The sequence below is a fragment of the Erythrolamprus reginae genome, chromosome 2 (genome assembly GCF_031021105.1).
Source record: "Erythrolamprus reginae isolate rEryReg1 chromosome 2, rEryReg1.hap1, whole genome shotgun sequence".
Classification (NCBI taxonomy): Eukaryota; Metazoa; Chordata; class Lepidosauria; order Squamata; family Dipsadidae; genus Erythrolamprus; species Erythrolamprus reginae.
The window spans coordinates 162,988,520-163,009,159 of record NC_091951.1 but is presented as its reverse complement, the minus strand read 5'-3'; the positions used below and the strand labels follow the sequence as shown (position 1 = coordinate 163,009,159).

The following is a 20,640-nucleotide window of genomic DNA, read 5'->3' as shown; positions in this document are numbered from 1 at the left end:
ATGCTGTTGAATGACTAATGAATTGTAGTTGGGGATATGCGTTTGAATGTAGTTACTGCAGAATAATGAAATGTCAAGTGAGTGCTAAGCCCTTGCTAAGTATCTTCTTAAACTGCTTGTTGCAATGAATACATACACATGCACACATGCACATTTAGAGTACCCAACAAATCTAGACATGGTTAAAAAGATGTCCTTGGCATCTAGCAGCAGGGGATTTAATCAATACATTTTAACCATTCCCTTGGTGTTTAATCAGTACATACTAACCACATTATTGAATCCTGATTTGAGGAAGCCAATTCTTGTTTTGAAGCAGGCAGATGAACTTGTGGCTGCTGCTGAGCTGCAAATAGTGGAAGGCATTCTGGCCTTGTAAATTGCCTGCTCCTCTGGTCTTGCTAGGACAATAAGTCATTTAATTATTTAGGCATGAGCATTAGTCTGCTAACTTTCACTGGTTTGTAAAGAGCCAGGAAGAGCAGGAAGAGCAAGTAGAAGAGGAAGACAGAGAGAAAGAAAGAAAAAGGAGGGAAGGAAGGAAGGAAGGAAGGAAGGAAAGAAGAAAGGAAGGAAGGAAGGAAGGAAGGAAGGAAGGAAGGAAGGGAAACAACAAAGTGGTGATTTTAGTTAAATACAATTTTGTCAAGGTCAAGTGGCTTCCTCATGAAATTATGACAAAAGGGAATTTCATTACCGGAAAACCTGGAATAGAAAGCAGGCATGAACTTTCTGATTCCTAACCAGAAAGACAAATTATGCTGAGTCCCTTATTAAGAACAGGACTCATATAATCTATCAGCTCTGGTGGAATGAAACTGTTTTACGCAGGAATCTATATAGTTCAGAACTTTGGAGAAAAAGGAAGAATGCTCCCAGCTCATTATTAGGCAACTAATTAGCTTAGGCAAGTTGTGGAAACAGACCAAGAATAAAAACTATCAATCTCATAATGCACGGAGAATTAAAGAATAAAAATGCTCATTTATACAATTTGGCAGCTGAATACCATCTCATAGCTGATGTAATGGAACGACCTTGGGAGACAGGAGGCAGAGCTGCAGGAAGGACAACTGGCATGTAAAAGATGTCTCAGACACCCACAGAAGGGGAAATGCAGTGGGAAATGTTAAGTATGCAACCCAAGTGAAGCATAGGCTTCACGCAGGTCCGCCATTACAGTGGGAAAATACTCAAATGTGATTGGCCGAACAGTCTGACAGCTCCCTTAAAGGGCTAGCTTTCAGACAGGATATTGCTGGGGTACTGAACTGTTATACAATAAAGAGCTTTTTGTTAGCAAGTTCCTGAATGTCTATTGCCTCTTCCATCGATTGATCTAACTGGAAACATTTCAGAAGGGACCCTCCCTAATTTAGATGATTGTTAGCCCAAACAGGAGGCACAACTAGGAACACTAGTTTCACTCTGATTGCAAAGTTACATTTAACAGAATCTTGCAAGAGTGAAAGAATATCTCTACAGCTCTTTTCATTCTCTGGTAAACTAGAGACAGTCCCTTCTGAAACGTTGCCATCTCCCCTTTTGTAGTCTGAGACTTATTTTACATGCTAGCTGCACCTGTCTCTCAAGGCCATTCCTTCATACCATTATATTTTTCATCACTTAGTGCAGTGGTCCCCAAACCTGGCAACTTTAAGACTTGTAGACTTTAACTCCTAGATTTCTCCAACCAACTATGCTGGCTGAAGTTGAAGTCCACAAATCTTTGCCAAGTTTGAAGACCTCTGACCTAGTGTCATCTACCACTAATGTCTAGCAATGAGTATCTAGTGCAGGAATGTCAAATTCATGGCCCAGGGGCCGGATCCATGGGGTGCTTAGCTCTAGCCCACAGGGCCATCCTGGAAGCAGCAAAGGGCTTTCCCACAGTACCTCTGCCATTGAAAATGAAGCTCAGGAGGGCCACATGCAGCCCTCCTGAGCTTCATTTTCTCTGGCAGAGGGTTGCAGGAGGCCTTCACAGCTGAAAATGGAGCTTGAGAGGGCTGTTTCTGCTGGCAGAGGGTTGCGGGAAGCTTTCAGAACCAAAAATGGAGCTTGGGAGCCCATTTTTGCTGCAGAGTGCTTGGGCCACTGCAGGGCCCCTTGACACGAGTGAAGTTGAGCTGGCCACGCCCCAGCCACGCCAGCCGCGCCCACCCAAGGTCAAACACAACCCTGATGTGGCCCTCAATAAAATTGAGCTTGACAGCCCTGACCTACTGTGAGCAAAATAACAAAGTGACTTATTTCCTTACTCAATCAAAGGAAGGTTGGGGAAGGCCATCCTGTTCCGATATGAAAATTTCCTTAGGCAAGTTTAATCCTCAAGCATGATGCTATTTTAACCCAAAGGGATATATAAACTTGGTTGTTTATTAGGACAGGAATCATAATGTGAAATGCATAGTCAGCATTAGCCACAAAACACATAAACTTTGTGCAGCCGCTGATCTCAGATGAAGAATGTCAACTGGGGATGAGTTTGCATAATAGCATTCAGTCCTGGCCCATTTCAGAGAGACTGACAAGGCAGTTTTATTGCAATCTAAAATTGAGATGGAGACATTATGCTTAAAATGGGTCACATGATGGTCCCTCAGCTGCTAAAGCAGTCTTCCCCTATCTGCATGCCCTCTGGTAGTGCACATTTTAGTTCTTAGCATTCTCAACAATGGCCATTGGCTAAGGAATTATGGGGATTCTAGAAGTCAACACATCTAGAAAGTGCTTAGGTTTTAAAAATATACTTCAGGGGCTAAAGATGATCACTTGGCACATATTTGAGAAAGGTCACACATCCCTCCAGTAAGGAAAAATTGTCTTGCCTGTCTCTGGAGATTCTCAATCATATAGGTCAGGGGTAGGCAAAGTTGGCTCTTCTATGACATGTGAACTTCAACTCCCAGAATTCCTGACCTAGCATGATTGGCTCAGGAATTCTGGGAGTTGAAGTTCACAAGTCATAGAAGAGTCAACTTTGCCTACCCCTGATCTAGGTCATGGTTGTCCCAAAAGTGCTTTTTCCAAAAGGCAGCTGGACCTCAGTTCAGAACTGAAAAGCTTCTCAGATAAGGAACAAAATGTTTTCAAAGCAAACAAATAAACACAAACAAACAACCCCCCTCCCCAAAACCCACAAAACCCACTTGCCTTTTGGAAAAAGCACCTTTGGGACATAGTCTTGCCTGTCTTTACCTAGCATCATCAAAACTGGGTTTACAGCAGATCCAGCTCAAGGCGACAAAAAAAAAAAAAATCCACAGGGAGTCAATTCCTTTTTTTAAATCACAAAAAAATTCAAAACCCTTCTTTTCAATTCAACAGATGTGTTGTGTGTCACCCATGAGGAAGAGTGTTACCATGCCCCCACTTTATTGGATGCCAAATTGTCAGTTCACCAGAGCAGTTCTTTTGGAAGAAGTCAAATATGAAAGCTAAGTCAATGAAAAAAGCAGCAGAGGCAACAATAACAAATTAGAAAGACCTGACAATAGGCTCTAAATCGATGTCAGAACTGGAGAGGTTGAAAACTGCCCCCTCCCCCCTCCCCCCAAAAGCCTGGAGCAGCAAACTTCTGGATTACTATTCACGTGGGGTTTTACATTTTCCCCAATTTACGGAAGTGTTATTTTATTTCACTTCCTCCCTGCTTCTCATTCTTCAGCCTCCAACCATTCTTACTATTCCTATTCCCCTTCTTATTTACCACAAAGCTTGTTTGCCGTGCCAGTAGCAGAAGCACAAGGAGGTGAAGTCACTCTCTGTGGGGGCTTTCTGTGTGGCTATGGCTACTAACAAGGCTCTAGAAATGATAGGGAACGTGGTTTTGCCAGCGCAGATTCAGCTTTATGAAAATGATATTGCCCACGGCTCCTACCAAGCTACTGCTGCTGTGAGGGTATCTAAATATGATAGGCAGGAAAGGAGGCAGAAGACGTGAGATCTCACACACACACACACACACACACACACACACACACACACAAACTTTCCTAGCAGCAAGGCAGATTCAACAAACAGGAGAGTGAGAGAAAAGGGACATAATACAACCTGGCTTAAAAATACCTCTAATACAATGGAAGTACACTGCTCAAAAAAATAAAAAGGGAACACTTAAACAACAGAATATAACTCCAAGTAAATCAAACTTCTGTGAAACCAAACTGTCCGCTTAGGAATCAACACTGATCGACAATCAATTTCACATGCTGTTGTGCAAATTGAATAGTTGTGCAAATGAAATATTCAATGACAATATTTCATTCATTTAGATCAAGGATGTGCTATTTGAGTGTTCCCTTTATTTTTTTGGGCAGTATATTTCTCAAATGTGTAAAGCATTAGTTTGGTTTTCTTGATCCAATTCCTCCCTCCCTCCCTCTCTCCCTCCCTTCCTTCTTCTTTCCTTCCCTCCTCTCTCTCTCTCCCTCCCTCCCTCCCTCCCTCCCTCCCTATCTATCTTGTATGCCACCCAATCCTGAAGGACTTTGGTGAGATCACTTAGCACAGGGGTGTCTTACTCAATTTCATTGAGGGCCGCATCAGGGTTGTGTTTGATCTTGGAGGGCCAGGTGAATTTGGCCCGGTTGGTGTGGCTGGCAGCGATGGCCTTGTGCAGCCTTCTGCCAGCAAAAACAGAGCTCCAGGAAGTGGGGGGGCTGCATGTGGCCATCGAGCTCCGTTTTCACTGTCAGAAGGCTGCACAAGGATGTTGTGGGCAAAAATGGAGCCCAGAGGGGCCACACGCAGCACTCCCAAATTCCATTTTTGCTGGCAGAGGCACTGTGGGCCAGTCTGTTGTTTCCAGGACAGCCACATGGGCCAGTTTTAAGTACCTCTCAGGCTGGATCTGACCCATGGGCCTTGAGTTTGATATCCCTGTCTTAACATCTTTCAGGTACTCAAGTAGGTTTTCTGCAATCCACAATGACACCTAGTCTACACACGTTTTATGTAATATAACTTAGGACGAAGGATCTCAATCTTCAATTGAAGTAATCTAGATTTACCACTGCTCGTAAGTATTAATGCAGAAGGCAAGATCTTGGAAGAAGTAAAGCTGTCAGGTTCCACAATTGTCTCCCGCTGAGTTTGTAAATCAAAACATTGATTTTAGGATAGGAGCAGCTGCATTAGCTGAAATTTATGATACTTTTTTTTAAAAAAAAGAGTATTAGATACAATCTCCTCATCTCCACCCACCGATTATGCAATATGCTTTGTTTTTTTCCTTGAGAAGTAAATAAAATTATTTTCCATATGCATGTTGAAGTAAACTGGCAAGTGCTGTTTTATTTTTTATTTATGGGTTTTTAATTGCTTTGTTTTGATGCTTTAATGTATAAATTTTATTACCAGCAACTGCCATTTGTAGCAGAGGTAGATAAGAGCATTTCAAAAACGCAGCATAAAAACTATGAAATTGGTAAAACCCATATGAAATGAACTAGCCACCCAAGCAGAAGCAGCCCTGAGGTATGATTAAATGTTCAATTAAAAACAGGGGGAAAATGGCTTTTTTGGTGGTGGTGGTAGGGGCAGGATATTAAAAAATAAATAGGCAAAATGGATACCTCCCTGTGTCAGGTACAACATTCTCTCCTCAGAAATATTTGCGGCCCTTGACTTCATAAGAGACAGGTTACTTTTGGCAGGAACAGTACTGGCTGTTTCCTCCTTGAAAATTATCTTTTCAGAGCATATATTGGGGGGGGTGTGTGTGTGAGAAAGGTAGGAATAATACCACATTGTAATGAGAAGCGGTAGAGGCTTCTGGGCAGAGTAGCAGAGGCGGCACCCAAACCAGAGCATTTGAGAAGAATTATTCATGTAAAGGATTTCTATTTTCTTGGTAAGCTGCATGTCTGGCTGCAGCTAATATGTAAGTCAAAGACCTAATTAAGTTTGCCTCTGACTGAGGCTCTTGGGAAGAGCTGATAAATCCTTTAGGTGACTTCTGAATTCTCAAACCAGATGGGATGTGGAGTCCAAGTAGAAACAGAAAGGGAGTCTTTGGGAAGAGACAGATGTGCATTTAATACTCCTTTACCTATTCATCCATCCTTGTTTCTAAGCTCACAAAGCCAAGCTAATACATACCTTCAATAAACCCAAGTGCCGGCCTCTAATAGGATGATCGCACGTGATAGATTATCAGCCCTAACCAATCTGCATGTTGAACTCCTTGTGCAAGAAATAAATAAATACGCTTAAATCACTAGAGAAGATCCTTTGAACTGGGACAATTTTACTAAAAGCATAGAAACGGCCTGATTTGCATCTAAGGATGCCTCACAGGGAGGGGAAAAAAAAAGAAAGACCCAGAAGCCCATAGACGGCCCACGCGTGGAAGCAATTAAAGTTTGAAAAATTGTATTAGGCTCGAGATGGCAGGAGAAGGGGAAACAGAGTAAATGGAGATGCTGAGTGCCTCCAGCAAGCTTGGCCCAGAAGTGGGGAAAGGAGGTGGGCAGCCCTCCGACTTCGAGAAAGAACATATGCTTTGATGAAAGAAAACACTGTCTCCTCACGGCTTTCCTGAAGTAATCTTGCTTGCCTCCTTCTGACCTCAGAAATCTGCGTTGGGTGAAACTTAAGAAACAATATGTAGGAAGCTGGGAGATTCACAAAGGATGGTTCAGCCAAGCACAACACAGATGGGATAAAAATTAGATCAAAGTTATCTCTGTTAGGTCCTAACCTTGGCTAATCTGGGCTAATCTATTTGTTGGAATCCTGGCAAGGAACAAAGCTTGGCAGGATCCCACGCATATATATATATATGTCACTTCAGAGTCTTTTATTTATTTATTTTTTAAAAAGCAGAAAAACCCTCGAGGCACAGTTCAGCAAGAAGGGGGGCGGGGGGCGGGGAGGAAGATCCCATAGACTCCATACTTCTGCTGAAGGAGGCTCTAATTGTGCAACAGTCAGCCCACTTCTGAACGGCGTCTTCCCATCCCTTGTAGTCCAATTGCCACATTGCTACAGGAAGGAGAAACAGCAGTTGCTATGGAAACAGTACAAATGTTGGAAGATGGGCTCCTTTTTTGAAAAAGAGTGGGGGGGGGAGGGAAAGAAATCAAATTATTAACCTTCAATGACATAATTAATAAAATGCAGCTCTGCACAGGGGTTGCTGCACCTCACGCTGCGTTAATCAACTTACATGGATGTTGCTCTTTGTCCCCTTGTTATTTCATTGCAGTTAAGAACACGCCTGCTCTTTAGAAAATGCCCACAACTTGCGATGGGAGGTGGGGGGAAACTTACTGAACTGATGTGAAGCCCTAACAAGGATAAATGATTCTTAGAAACTGGCCACTAAAAACCAAGAACTTGTTTTAATCTTTACTGTCTGGAGTAAATCGCCATCACTGGATTGTTGTCTTGTGGACTGAATGGCATTTGGGATTCTTCTCTAAAATTGGCAGTGGGAGATCTTTAAATGTTTTCTTCTCAATCCACATTCAGAATAAACAGAGGCTGCTGATCACATAGTAGTCCTACTATTGTGATACTCGGTGCTCTAAATGGAAAACAGGTTTGCTGCGACATGGAGGTACAATTACAGACAGTTCCATTTTACGACCTTCCTTGTTGTTAAGCGAATCACACTGCAATTGTTAAGTTAGTAATACAGCTGTTAAGTGAATCTGGCTTCCCCATTGATTTTGCTTTGTCAAAAGGTTTCAAAAGGTGACCACACGACCTTGGGACACAGCAACGGTCGCAAGTATGAACCAGTTGGCAAACATCTGAATTTCAATCACATGAGCATGCTACAAAAGTCCTAAGTGTGAAAAATGGTCATGAGTAATTTTTTTAGGACTGTTGTAACATTGAATGGTCACTAAATGAACTGTTGTAAGTTGAGGACTACCTGTGCATAGCTATCACTCTCCCCCACTCCCACACACAGAGGTATATTTCTTTTAGGAGGCCTTAATTTGTTTGTGCAATGATTTATTTCTCCACTCTTGGAGAAGGTTTCAAAGTATTTCTAGCAGGACTTCCAGCTTCTGTAACAGCTTTGTTCCCTATGCCACCAGTCCGGCAAACTTGCAAGATTTGTTTCTCTGGCCGTGTACATGTATACATCCAAACTAGACTGTGTTGTTTCTCTGTGTCAAATAATATATGTGGGTACATGCATAATTTTTATCTTTATTTTTTATTTTGTCATGTTTATGTAGTGCAGTGGTTCTCAACGTTTCTAATGCCCTGACCCCTTAATACAGTTCTTCATGTTGTGGTGACCCTCCAACCATAAGTCTAGTGCCAATTCTTCAAACAGAGTTTTAAACTGATTGGCAGGAAGGTCAGAGGGACCTCCACTCTAAATGCCTGATTGGTCGGTGTTCTGTCTGGGTCACTCCGGAAGCTATAACCAACCCAAAAAGATAAGCCAGACACACCGTAAAATTCAAATACAGTTTTATAATGTTCAAGGAAAACGAAGCTAACAGAAAATGTCCTTACAAAGCAGGAAAACACTGGAACTCCAAATATATACACGAAGGTAATTGTCCATGCATCAATATAGGATTCTTGCTGCCAAGACGAGGCTGTAGATAACAGACCTACACCTCCCACGGTTCTTCAAGACTGCTGGGCCACAAGCCAGGAACAGAGACGCCGAGAAACAATGCAGGTTACAGGAACTCCAAACTGATAACACTCCACATGGCTTCAATAGCTTGCCTGCCTTATAAACCGTTCCCTGCTAATGAGGACCACACCCAAGCCCTGGTGTTCCTTATTCAATGCTGATAATATTTCCTTAATTGCTCCTTCCTTTGATCTAAACGTCTCTGTCACATGTCAATGACAGCTTGTGCCTCGTCACCTAATGACTCCAAGCTACTGGCAGGGGAGAGCCCCTCCCCGGGGCTCCCATGCTGTTCTTCCTTGTCACATTCCTGACTGAACCCTCCCCCGTCCGACTGCTCAGCCCTCTCCTCTTCGCTGTCAGCCTCCTCCGGGCATGGAGCCAGCAGAGACGCAGCTGGCCTTTGATCTGCCTCAGGCTGAACCACAACACCCGGATTGCAAAAATATGTTCTGAGACGCTAGAATAGAAGCTTTAGTTCCTAACACCATGGGAAACACCATGGGAAACGAACACCATGGGTCTTAGTCGACCGCTGTGAAATGGTCGTTTGACCCCCAAAAGGGTACCGACACCCAGGTTGAGAACTACTGAGTAGTGTATATTAGAAGTGGAGACCATTCGAAAGCTGTGCAATTAAATTTCATTTTAATGTATGTCGATTAGGGTACATTCAAAATGACAATAAAGTATTCTAAGTTCTAAGTCAAGGCTGTGGGAAAAGAGAGTAAAAAGCAACTCACAATCTTCAATGCTTCATTTTAAATAAATAAAAAAGACCCTTTTCTGCAGAAGTGGGGAGGGGGAGCACAAAAGAAAGACCATACCATGGTTATACAATCCCAAATAGTAGCAAGAAGGTAATAGTAAAGAGGTGGGGCAAAGCCAGTTATGTATAATCTTCTCTCCCCCAAATTGGAGAGGATTTGCAGGGCCCACTAGATTCTTTCTCTCTCCTGTGTGGGTGCAGGATGGCATGACCAGGAGGAGGGGGAGGAGGAAGAATAGAAGTGGAAGTGGCAGTAGAAGCATGGGAGAAAAATAAAGCACACAAGGAGCTAAGAGAATCTTCAGAGATTACCTCTGGCAGCAGTTCAGGACAAAATTAGGAGTTGCAAGCTGCTTTTTTTTTTTTTTTAATGTGGTGAAGCATAAGTTAAATATTTCCTCTCCGGGAAAGTTTGTCTCAAAGGATCTGTATCTTCTTTATGGATTTATAAGGCAGATGAAAATAGTTTCTCTTCCCCTCTAATAAAATAAATCCACCTGTTGAACTAGAGAAGAGAGGTGCTTAATAATAGACAGTAAGAAAAACAGTCCAGTAATGGCAAACTAGACTAGAAAAACAGAGAGGCGTGACGGATGGCTTAACCTCCATCTATATTCTGTTGTGGGATGGAGTTCAACTCTTGGTTATGTTGAATGTCATGACTTTTTATAATTTTTTAAAATTAAATTTTATTCATTTTCCAATCTTTTCTTTAAAAACAATGATACAATAATACTTTGAATAATTCTACATTGTTACATATTTCCCTTTTCTCTATACCAAATTACATGTTTCTTTATATAACATCACTTATTTCCATTTTCACTGTACACAATCACATTATATGTATTTATTATTTCTATCATCATGTTTGCATTAAACTTTTCTGTTTATATATTTACATGTTATATTCAGTTATTAACTATCATATCTCTTTTTCCTATTCTCAATCCACTGGTACCATCTTTCCCAAACGTCATAATAATCAGATTCCTTTTCGTCCTGTAATTCCATTCTATTTCTACGCACTCATAAATCTTTTTTAAAATTATATTTTCTGGAGAAGTTTATGAATTTTTCCAGAGTTGCGCAAATGTTAGTCTAACTGTGGTGGTTTCATGTAGTACCAAATATTTGATACGTTTGTTGTATTTTTTCTTAAAAATTCCTAGGAGGAGGAGGAGCTCTGGTGTGAATTCTTTTGTGAATGTGAATGATTTTATAATTTTATCCCACATGCTGTCTGTTTTATGCTTTTTTAAAAATAATGCTTTTTATCATTTTCATATTGTTAGCCAACCAGTCATAAATTCAAGATGGCAGCCATATCAATTTACTAAATAAATACAGGTAGTCCTCAAATTGCAACGGTTCATTTAGTGACTACTCAAAGTTGCAAATGAAAAAAAAATGACATGGCCATTTTCCACCCATTGTAGCAGCCCCATGTTCACGTGATTTACATTTGGATGCTTAACAACTGATTCATACATATGACGGGTTGCAGTATCTCTGAGTCATGTGATGCTCCTTTTACGTCCTTCTGTCAAGCAAAGTCAATGGGGAAACCAGATTCACATAACAGCCGCGTAACTCACTTAACAACCGCAGTGAAATGGGGCAAGACTGCCTTAACAAATTTCTCACTTAGCAACATTAATTTTGGGCTCAATGGTGATTGTAAGATGAGGACTACCTGTAATGTACATTAAAGATTACTATGCAAGTTTTAAAGAGGTTTGTGATAGGGCCATGAATGGTTGCATGTGGTTCTGGGACAGTGATGGTGAACTTTTTTTCATTTGCATGCTAAAAGTGTGTGCGCGTGTGTGTGCGCTAGTGCACGTGCACATCCCCTTCTCCCATACATGCACATCTCCCCTACTGCCCCTGCACATGCTCACAAACCCCTCCCCATCCTCGTGCATGTGTGCAGGCATCACTGAAAACTGCCACAGTGAAAAACAGCTAAACGGGCAAACCGGAAGTTTGGAAAAAACTGACTTCTGGTTTGTCTGTTGCACTGTTTTTCACACTCTGGGGCTTCAGAAAGCTTCCCTGGAGGCTCCGGAGGGTGAAAAGGTCTTCCCAAGGCCAAAAATCAGCTGGCCAGCACGCACATGTGCGCTGGAGCTGACATAGGGCAATGCCTTGTGTGCCCTCCGTTATGGCTCCGTTCTAGGAGATAGAAAGGGTTGCTCATACTTAATACCCCCATCCCAGCCAAACACTTTAAAAGCCTAATTATTTACTACAGGGGGATTCATGAGTGTTCTGTTATGAATTACAGTGTTCCCTCGATTTTCGCGGGGGATGCGTTCCGAGACCGCCTGCGAAAGTCGAATTTCCGCGAAGTAGAGATGCGGAAGTAAATACACTATTTTTGGCTATGAACAGTATCACAAGCCATCCCTTAACACTTTAAACCCCTAAACTGCAATTTCCCATTCCCTTAGCAACCATTTAGATTATTACTCACCATGTTTATTTATTAAAGTTTATTTTAAAAAAATATTTATTAAAGGTGGACGAAAGTTTGGCGATGACATATGATGTCATCGGGCGGGAAAAAACGTGGTATAGGGAAAAAACCTGCAAAGTATTTTTTAATTAATATTTTTGAAAAACCATGGTATAGCCATTTCGCGAAGTTCGAACCCGCGAAAATCGAGGGACCACTGTATTATTTTTAAATCCATAACAAAGCTCTGAATGTTTTTTTTTAAATGTAGAATGACAGCCATTGTTGCAAAAAAAAAATGTTCACTACTCCGTATGCTCAGGCTAACAGTTCAACCATAGCTGCTTTTATATGCCAGGAAAGACAGAGATCAAGCATGCATACAATAGCCATTACTTTCCCCCCCAACTCTTTACTATATTCTTCTGCTATACAAAAAAAGGTCAAAGTTGTGATGCTTGGAGCAAAGTGTGATGTGGATAAAAAGAATTTTATCTACAAAGTATTATTCAGGCTAGACACAATGAGCTATTCATATACCTTTTTTTTTTTGCAGGCCAAATGTAAAAGGCCTTTGACCATCGGGCGGAATAAAGGTAATAAATTCAGCCATGAATCCAAATGATGTGAATCCTGATGGCAATGTGATTTCTACTCCCAAATGCATCCCTTCTTTCTACAAAATAATAATTTTCAAGTTATAAACTCAGTCAATATACACTACGATATTCAGCTAATAGTGTGTTTGAGCGGAATTTAAAAAGTAAAGAATTCTCTGTCACCTTAATATGTGCAGATAGTAGCAAACAAGCCTATATCAGCTTGTAATAGAGCTGCCACTGAATTTAATCTACATGTCAATATGCATACTGAAATTCCTCTTTGTATGAAAACATCTAAAACATTCGGGAGGCAGGGAGGGAGTTTCAATAAGAGTACAATTGTAGTACAGTGATCCCTCTATTATCCCTCTATTATCCAAGACCCCTCGCGATAATCGATTTTTCGTGATGTAGGGTTGCGGAAGTAAAAACACCATCTGTGCATGCGTGCCCTTTTTTTCTATGGCCGCGCATGCGTAGATGGTGGAGTTTGCGTTCCCCGCCGCCCACGCAAAGGGGAAACCCCGATTCGGCTCCTCACTGCTGCTGCGCTACCGAGCAGATCAGCTGCTGGGCGGCCGAAGGAACCTTCCCTGGGTCTTCCCCCTCTTGCTGGCGGGCGGGCGAGCGGCGGGCATCAGCGAGGAGCCGTGGTTTCCCCTTTGCGTGGGCGGCCAGGAAGACCCAGGTTGGGGGTTCGGGGGGGGGCTGGGAAGCCCCCCAGGCCGGCTGCGACCTTTTAAAACAGCCGCGCCGCTTCCCAGCTGACTCCTGAAGCCAAACGCGGAAGTTCGCCTTTGGCATTTGGCTTCAGGACTCAGCTGGGAAGCGGCGCGGCTGTTTTAAAAGGTCGCAGCCGGCCTGGGAGGCTTCCCAGCACCCCCCCGAACCCAGGTTGGGGGTTCGGGGGGGTGCTGGGAAGCCCCCCAGGCCGGCTGCGACCTTTTAAAACAGCCGCGCTGCTTCCCAGCTGACTCCCGAAGCCAAACGTGGAAGTGTTTTTTTTTTAAATTAATATTTTTTAAAAATCGCGATATAGCGTTTCGCGAAGATCGAGATCGCGAAACTCGAGGGATCACTGTATTTCCATTTTCCTGAATATCAGCAAAAAAAAAAAAGGGGGGGGAATTAGGAATCAGACACATAATATTGTCATAGTGGTGTCTTTTGTGGAAGGTTGGAGAGTCACACAAGGGGCAGCTCAACATTAAATTAGTTGAGTTAATTGTATCAGGAATTAGACATGAAACACTGAGCATCTGGAAAGAAGAACAAATTATGAAATATATATGATGACCCAGACTATGCTCCTTTTGTAATTGTGCCATGATATTGTATCCACACATATAAAGACACACACAGAGAGGAGGGGGTCATACTATTTTCCAGGGCACCAGAGGTCCAGACAAGGAGCAACAGATGGAAACTGACCAAAGAGAGATTCAACCTGGAAAAAAGGAAGAACTTTCTGAAGGTGAGAACGATCAACCAGTGGAATGACCTGCCAGTGGAGGTTGTGAATGCCCCATCACTTGACACATTCAAAAGGAAATTGGACTGCCATCTGGCTGGGGTGGTGTAGGGTTTCCTGCTTGAACAAGGTGTTGGACTTGATGACCTGCAAGGTCCCTTTCAACTCTAATAATAAATAAATAAAATAAATAAAGTGCATGCATACAAATAGGCTTGGATGGAGATGGTGTAACTATCTTTTGTTCTTCTACATCTATAAGTGGGTTTGATAATATCGACTAGTTTCATTCTGGACCTGCAAGGATTGGAAATTGGGAGCAGGATGTTGCAGCTCCTACCTGAATGGGTGATTCTAGATGGCAATTGTGGGGAGAAAGAGAACACTTTAGTAAGGGTTGTTCCTGGGTTCAATCCTTTCCTCTAATTTATGTAATACTTACATGAAATGACTAGGAGAGATCAGCCATAAACTTAGGATGAAATGTAGGATGCACGATGTGTGTAGTGTGGTGGCTTAGAGTTGGGTTTCTCGCCAGGGGTGTGTTCTTCCTGGTTTGGACCAGATCGCCCGAACTGGTAGCAACCTGTTGATGATGTCACTGAACTGGATCAACCGGTGCCAGTCCATGGGTGCTGCCATATTTTTTGGTGATTTTTTAAACCAAATGTTTTACTGTTTTGAGGTATTTTCCAATTCTGCTTGTAAAGGGGCACCAATCCCTGGGTCTGTGCTCACATTTATTCCTTCACCCAAAGCACAGCTGATCAGCTCCTCAGCTGTGTTTCGGGGTGATCCTAGCTATGGAGCATGCTCAGATGTAAAATTGCATGAGGGGATGTGTGTGTGAGCCGTGAAACATCATGATGTAAACAGGTGGCGATGGTAAGTGGAATCCACCCCTGGTTCTCGCCAATCAGGAGGCTAAGAGTTCAATTATAGGTAGTAGCAGATATTTATTTCTTTGGGTGCAATAAGTAATTGTCTGCTGTGAAGTCTACATAGGCGTAAGAAGGGCATCCAGTCAACCTCCATTTAGTCGCCCTGAGTCCACCTCGATGCAGGATCATTAAAAGATAAAATAATAGGATGCAGATGAAAATAAGTTACACATATTTATCCTGGATTGGCTGGGAGATACAAGTGGAAATAGGGGCAAGAAAAGTTTTTATACAGCTTTGGCAAGTTGTGACCTTTCTGCAACAGAATGCATTGGTCATGCCCTTGGCATTTCTAGATTTGATTACTGCAACTTATTCCACATAGAGTTGCCCTTAAAGGCCACCTGAAATTTCCAGCTGATCCAGAGCATAGCAGCAGCCACACAAAGGCTTAGTTGTCATTCATGATCCTGTCATGTTATACCTGGATGTTGTACTGGTTTTCAATTGGCTTGTGAGTGTAATTTATTACCTATGTGGCTGGGAGTCTGGCTATTGTGGGGATTACTTGGGTGGTGCAGTGGTTAGAGTGCAGTACTGCAAGCTACTTCTGCTGATCACCGGCTGCCAGCAGTTTGGCAGATCGAACTCAGTCGGCTCAAGGTTGACTCAGCCTTCCATCCTTCCAAGGTTGGTAAAATGAGGACCCAGATTGTTGGGGGCAATAGGCTTACTCTCTGTAAACCACTTAGAAAGGGCTGTGAAGTGGTATACAAGTCTAAATGCTATTGCTATTGCTACTATTCCACCAAGAATTTCTACTCACACAACCAAAGAATTTCTATGAAGAATTCCCACCAGCTAGGAGGTATGGTGGGAGGAGCCCAATAACTGATACAGTGATACCTTGTCTTACAAACTTAATTGGTTCTGGGACGAGGTTCTTAAGGTGAAAAGTTTGTAAGACGAAACAATATTTCCCATAGGAATCAATGGAAAAGCGATTAATGTGTGCAAACCCAAAATTCACACCTTTTGCCAACCGAAGCGCCCGTTTTTGCACTGCTGGGATACCCGTGAGGCTCCCCTCCATGGGAAACCCCACCTCTGGACTTCTGTGTTTTTGCGATGCTGCAGGAGAATCCCAGCAGGGGAATCCCAGCATCGCAAAAACAAGCTCACTGGCAACAGAAGTCCGGAGGTGGGGTTTCCCAGCGAAGGGAGCATCAGTGAAATCGCAGCATTGCAAAAACATTGAAGTCCTCGAAACCCCACCTCTGGACCTGTGTTTTTGCGATGCTGGGATTACCCTGAGGCTCCCCTTGCTGGGAAACCCCACCTCCAGAATTCTGTTGCAGCATCACAAAAACACGGAACACGGAAGTCCGGAGCTGGGGTTTCCCATGGAGGGGAGCCTCAGGGGAATCCCAACAATGCAAAAATGGGTGCTTCACTGGCAATGGAAGTCCGGAGGTGGGCGTCCCAGTGGCAGCGGTGGGTTTGTAAGGTGAAAATAGTTTGTAAGAAGAGGTAAAAAAATCTTAAACCCCGGGTTTGTATCTCGAAAAGTATGACGAGGCGTTTGTAAGACGAGGTATCACTGTACTCTCTGTAACAGTTCTCCTTCTTTGGAATACTTTACACCAAAGGCAAATTTACCATCATGGCCTTCCAGAAGGTCTTCAGGGATTGTTGAGGGTTTTTTTTTTATTTACAAAATTTATAAGCCACCTCAATTTATTACAACCTTGAATTAATTATACCACACACATTCATCTTACTATTTTTAACACTAATTAAAACTGGAACTTAACTGGATGATTGTTTTAATTCACGTATTGCTTTTTATGCTGTTTTATACATAAATTTTATAAGGTGCCCTAGACCCCTTATGGTTTTAAGTGGCAGATAAATCTAGCAAATGAAATAAAGGGTAGAGCTTGTGCAATGACATCATGATGCACATTTCATTATTTTGACAAAATCTTGGCTTGCTGGAGATGCCTGTATGGAGCGGTGATGACAGGCTGTTCCTTCCACCCAGGTTACAGTTATTTATGTCCCAGTTGTTGTAGTAGATGCTATCACATTGTTAGAACTGAAATAAATATTCACAGATATTTAGCCATTTGGAAAATGAAAAATAGTCCAGGAGACAATGTAAACCATTCCAATGATATTATCAAAAAAACCCCTATGGCTCAGGAATTGGAAGGAAACTATGAAACAGTAACATTCATGGAAATAAATGGGACACCATCTTGGCTTGGGCAGCTTCCTTCAAAGTTCTCACGTCAATATATTTATAGGAAGATAAAAATATTGCATAGAGACATAATATTAGCTTAACTATTTGGAATAATCAAAGCTGTATTTGAGCATACATCACACATTCATAATTTCCAATTGTTACTGCTGAAAACAGTTACAGAGAATGCATGGCTTCCCTCTGAAACAATATTTTAGGTGACTGTATTTTCAATGGTTTACCATATTGTGATGCAGTTATTACAGCAGTTGTGAATTCAGGTATATGATTAGTGCATGCAGAACTAGGCAACTATTATAATGGCAATAGAAAAGGGAGGGAAAATGGATCTAGTAAGCATGCCCCTACTTGCCAATGCAGAAATACAGATGCTTCAATTTTCAGTACATGTACAGATGGAGTTACTTTCACAATTTATATCCATATCAAATAGGAAACAGTTTGATTTTCACCTACCTTGTGTTTTCACATTATAAAATCTTTGAAACTTTACTACGGACTGTAATAACCGAGTTAAAATATTCCCAGCTGTTACATTTCCTTGGAACAGCTCCATTAAATTTTATGCCAAGGTAAAACAACGTTTGTATAATTTTGATTTATGGAGATATTGTACCAGTAAGGGTTGTCTATCACTGTATTTTTTTCTCTAATTACTGGACATTCTGAGTTAATGTACAATATTATATATTTTATGTAATGCTCAATCTTGTTTTTATTCTTTTCTTCTCCATTAGTGGTATTGCCAACACCGATGCTAAAATGCAGGGTATTATTAATATTTCATTCAATGGAGATTTTACAACTGAGATAGTTCTGAAATGTGCACTCAGTTGATGGTGAGCTTTCTCTTGCTTCTTAAGCTTTGGTAGTTACTTCAGGAAGTTACTACAACATCTTGAATCTCCAAAGACCTATGCAAGGGTCCTCTTTGTAGACTTTAGTTCAGCAATCAATGCCATCATACCAGACATTCTTCTAACTAAACTAAATAGCTAGAAGTCCCTGAACACACTTGTAAGTGGATCACAATCCTCCTAACAGTCAGGAAGCAGCAGGTGAAGCTAGGCAAAATCACATCGGATACCTGTACAATTAGCACAGTCCCACCCCCCCAAGGGTGTATAGCAGAGGTCCCCAACCTTTTTAGCACCAGGGACCGGCTTTAAGTTAGACGAGTTTTCCACGGCCCGGTGGGGGGGGGGCTTTGGTCATATGGGGGTGGGGTTATGGAGGGGTGGAGCTTAGTGACGCAGCCCTCCACACTTCTCCACAGGGCGGGGAGAATCAGGAGGCTCCTTTGGCGGCTGGGGGCTGCCTGGCTTTGTGATTTTGGCTGGGGGGGGGAGTTAGGAAGGTCCTACTTCCCCCCCCCCAGCCAAAAATTCAAAGCCTATCTGCTGGATACGGGCGATGAGTGGGACAGAGCGGCGCGGAAGCCTCTTGCAGCAGCTGCCACAGCCACCGGCTTCGGTGCCGTTCATCCCGCCCATCGCCCGTATCCAGCAGAAGCTGCTGCCCGAGTGCTCTTGGCCGGCGGGATTTAAAGTGCTGGGGTGGGGGGTGTCCCAGCGGGAGGCGAAGCACTGGGGTGGGGGGGCTGTCAGGACACCCCCACCCCAGCACTTTGAATCCCGCCGGCCAAGAGCACTCGGGCAGCAGCTTCTGCTGGATACGGGCGATGGGCGGGACAAACGGCGCCGAAGCCGGTGGCTGTGGCAGCTGCTGCAAGAGGCTTCCGCGCCGCTCTGTCCCACTCATCGCCCGTATCCAGCAGATAGGCTTTGAATTTTTGGCTGGGGGGGAGAAGTAGGACCTTCCTAACTCCCCCCCCAGCCAAAATCACAAAGCCAGGCAGCCCCCAGCCGCCAAAGGAGCCTCCTGATTCTCCCCGCCCTGTGGAGAAGTGTGGAGGGCTGCGTCACCGCCCGACGCCCCACCCCGTCCTGCATAATGTTCTCTGCCGGGAGGGCAGCGCCGCCGCGGACCGGCTGAAAACCCCCAACGGCCCGGTCCTGGTCCGCGGACCGGCGGTTGGGGACCTCTGGTGTATAGAAACATAGAAACATAGAAGACTGACGGCAGAAAAAGACCTCATGGTCCATCTAGTCTGCCCTTATACTATTTCCTGTATTTTATCTTACAATGGATATATGTTTATCCCAGGCATATTTAAATTCAGTTACTGTGGATTTACCAACCACGTCTGCTGGAAGTTTGTTCCAAGGATCTACTACTCTTTTAGTGAAATAATATTTTCGCACATTGCTTTTGATCTTTCCCCCAACTAACTTCAGATTGTGTCCCCTTGTTCTTGTGTTCACTTTCCTATTAAAAACACTTCCCTCCTGAACCTTATTTAATCCTTTAACATATTTAAATGTTTCGATCATGTCCCCCCTTTTCCTTAATGCTCTCACCACTTCTCTTCTCTCTCTATACCAATGACTGCATCTCAAATGACTCATCTGTTAAACTACTGAAGTTTGAAGAAGATACAACAGGGATTGGTCTCATTCGAGTCAACAATGAAACTTCATAGAAATGAGGGGTTGAACAACTAGCCTCATGGTGCAATTGGAACAATCTGTAACTGAACACACTCAAAACCATAGAAATGGTGGTAGACGTTAGGAGAAACCCTCCCATTCTACCATCTCTTACAATATTAGATGGTGGTTTACAATACATATTACGGTGGTTCTCCTCCTTTATCTCCGGCCGATCCCAGTCGGTGTTGGTAGGAGGACAGAGGGCGACTCCTAGGCTCCTACTTTGTGGGGCTGCCACAGAGGTCAGTCCTCTCTCCCCTACTATTTAACATTTACACAAAGTCACTGGATGAGATCATCCAACAGCACGGGGTGAAGTATCAGCAGTATGCTGATGATACCCAGTTGTGCATCTCCACACTGCCAGTTCAGTGAAACAGTCGACATGATGTCTGGAGGCTGTAAGGGTCTGGATGGGAGTTAACAGGCTCAAGCTTAACCCAGGTGAGACTGAGTGGCTTTGGACATTCCCTCCGAAAGACTATACCGTCTGTTCATCCATGATTCTGGGAGGGGAAAATTTATCCCCCTCAGAAAGGGCCCACAATCTGGGGGTCCTCCTGTATCCTCAGCTGAGACTTGACCAACAGCTCTTGGCTGTGGCCAGGGGGACCTTTGCACAGGTTTGCCTAGTGCACCAGTTGCAGCCCTATCTGGACCAGGAGGCTCTGTTCATGGTCACTCATGCCCTCACCACCTCGTGTATTGCTTATTACAACGCACTCTACATGGGGCTACCCTTGAAAAGTGTTTGGAGACTCCAACTAGTCCAGAATGTGGCCGCACGCGCTGTTGTGGGTGTACCTAGGTACACATTACACCAGCATACTGTGTTCTGCACTGGCTTCCAATTGGTCTTCTGTCACAATTCAAGGTGTTGGTTATCACCTATAAAGCTCTACATGGCTTAGGGCCAGACTATTTATGGGACTGTCTCTTGCTGCATAGCTGCCAGTGGCTGATTAAAGCCCACAGGGTTGGCCTTCTCTGGGGTGGCCCCACCAGTGTTGGCTGGTGG

General features: G+C 43.3%; 1 protein-coding gene across 5 annotated transcripts in view; it reads right to left on the bottom strand.

Moving 5' to 3' along the window:
* SDK2 (sidekick cell adhesion molecule 2) overlaps window positions 1-20,640 on the bottom strand; it is a 543,580-nt gene that overhangs the window by 153,003 nt on the left and 369,937 nt on the right. The window lies entirely within an intron of this gene.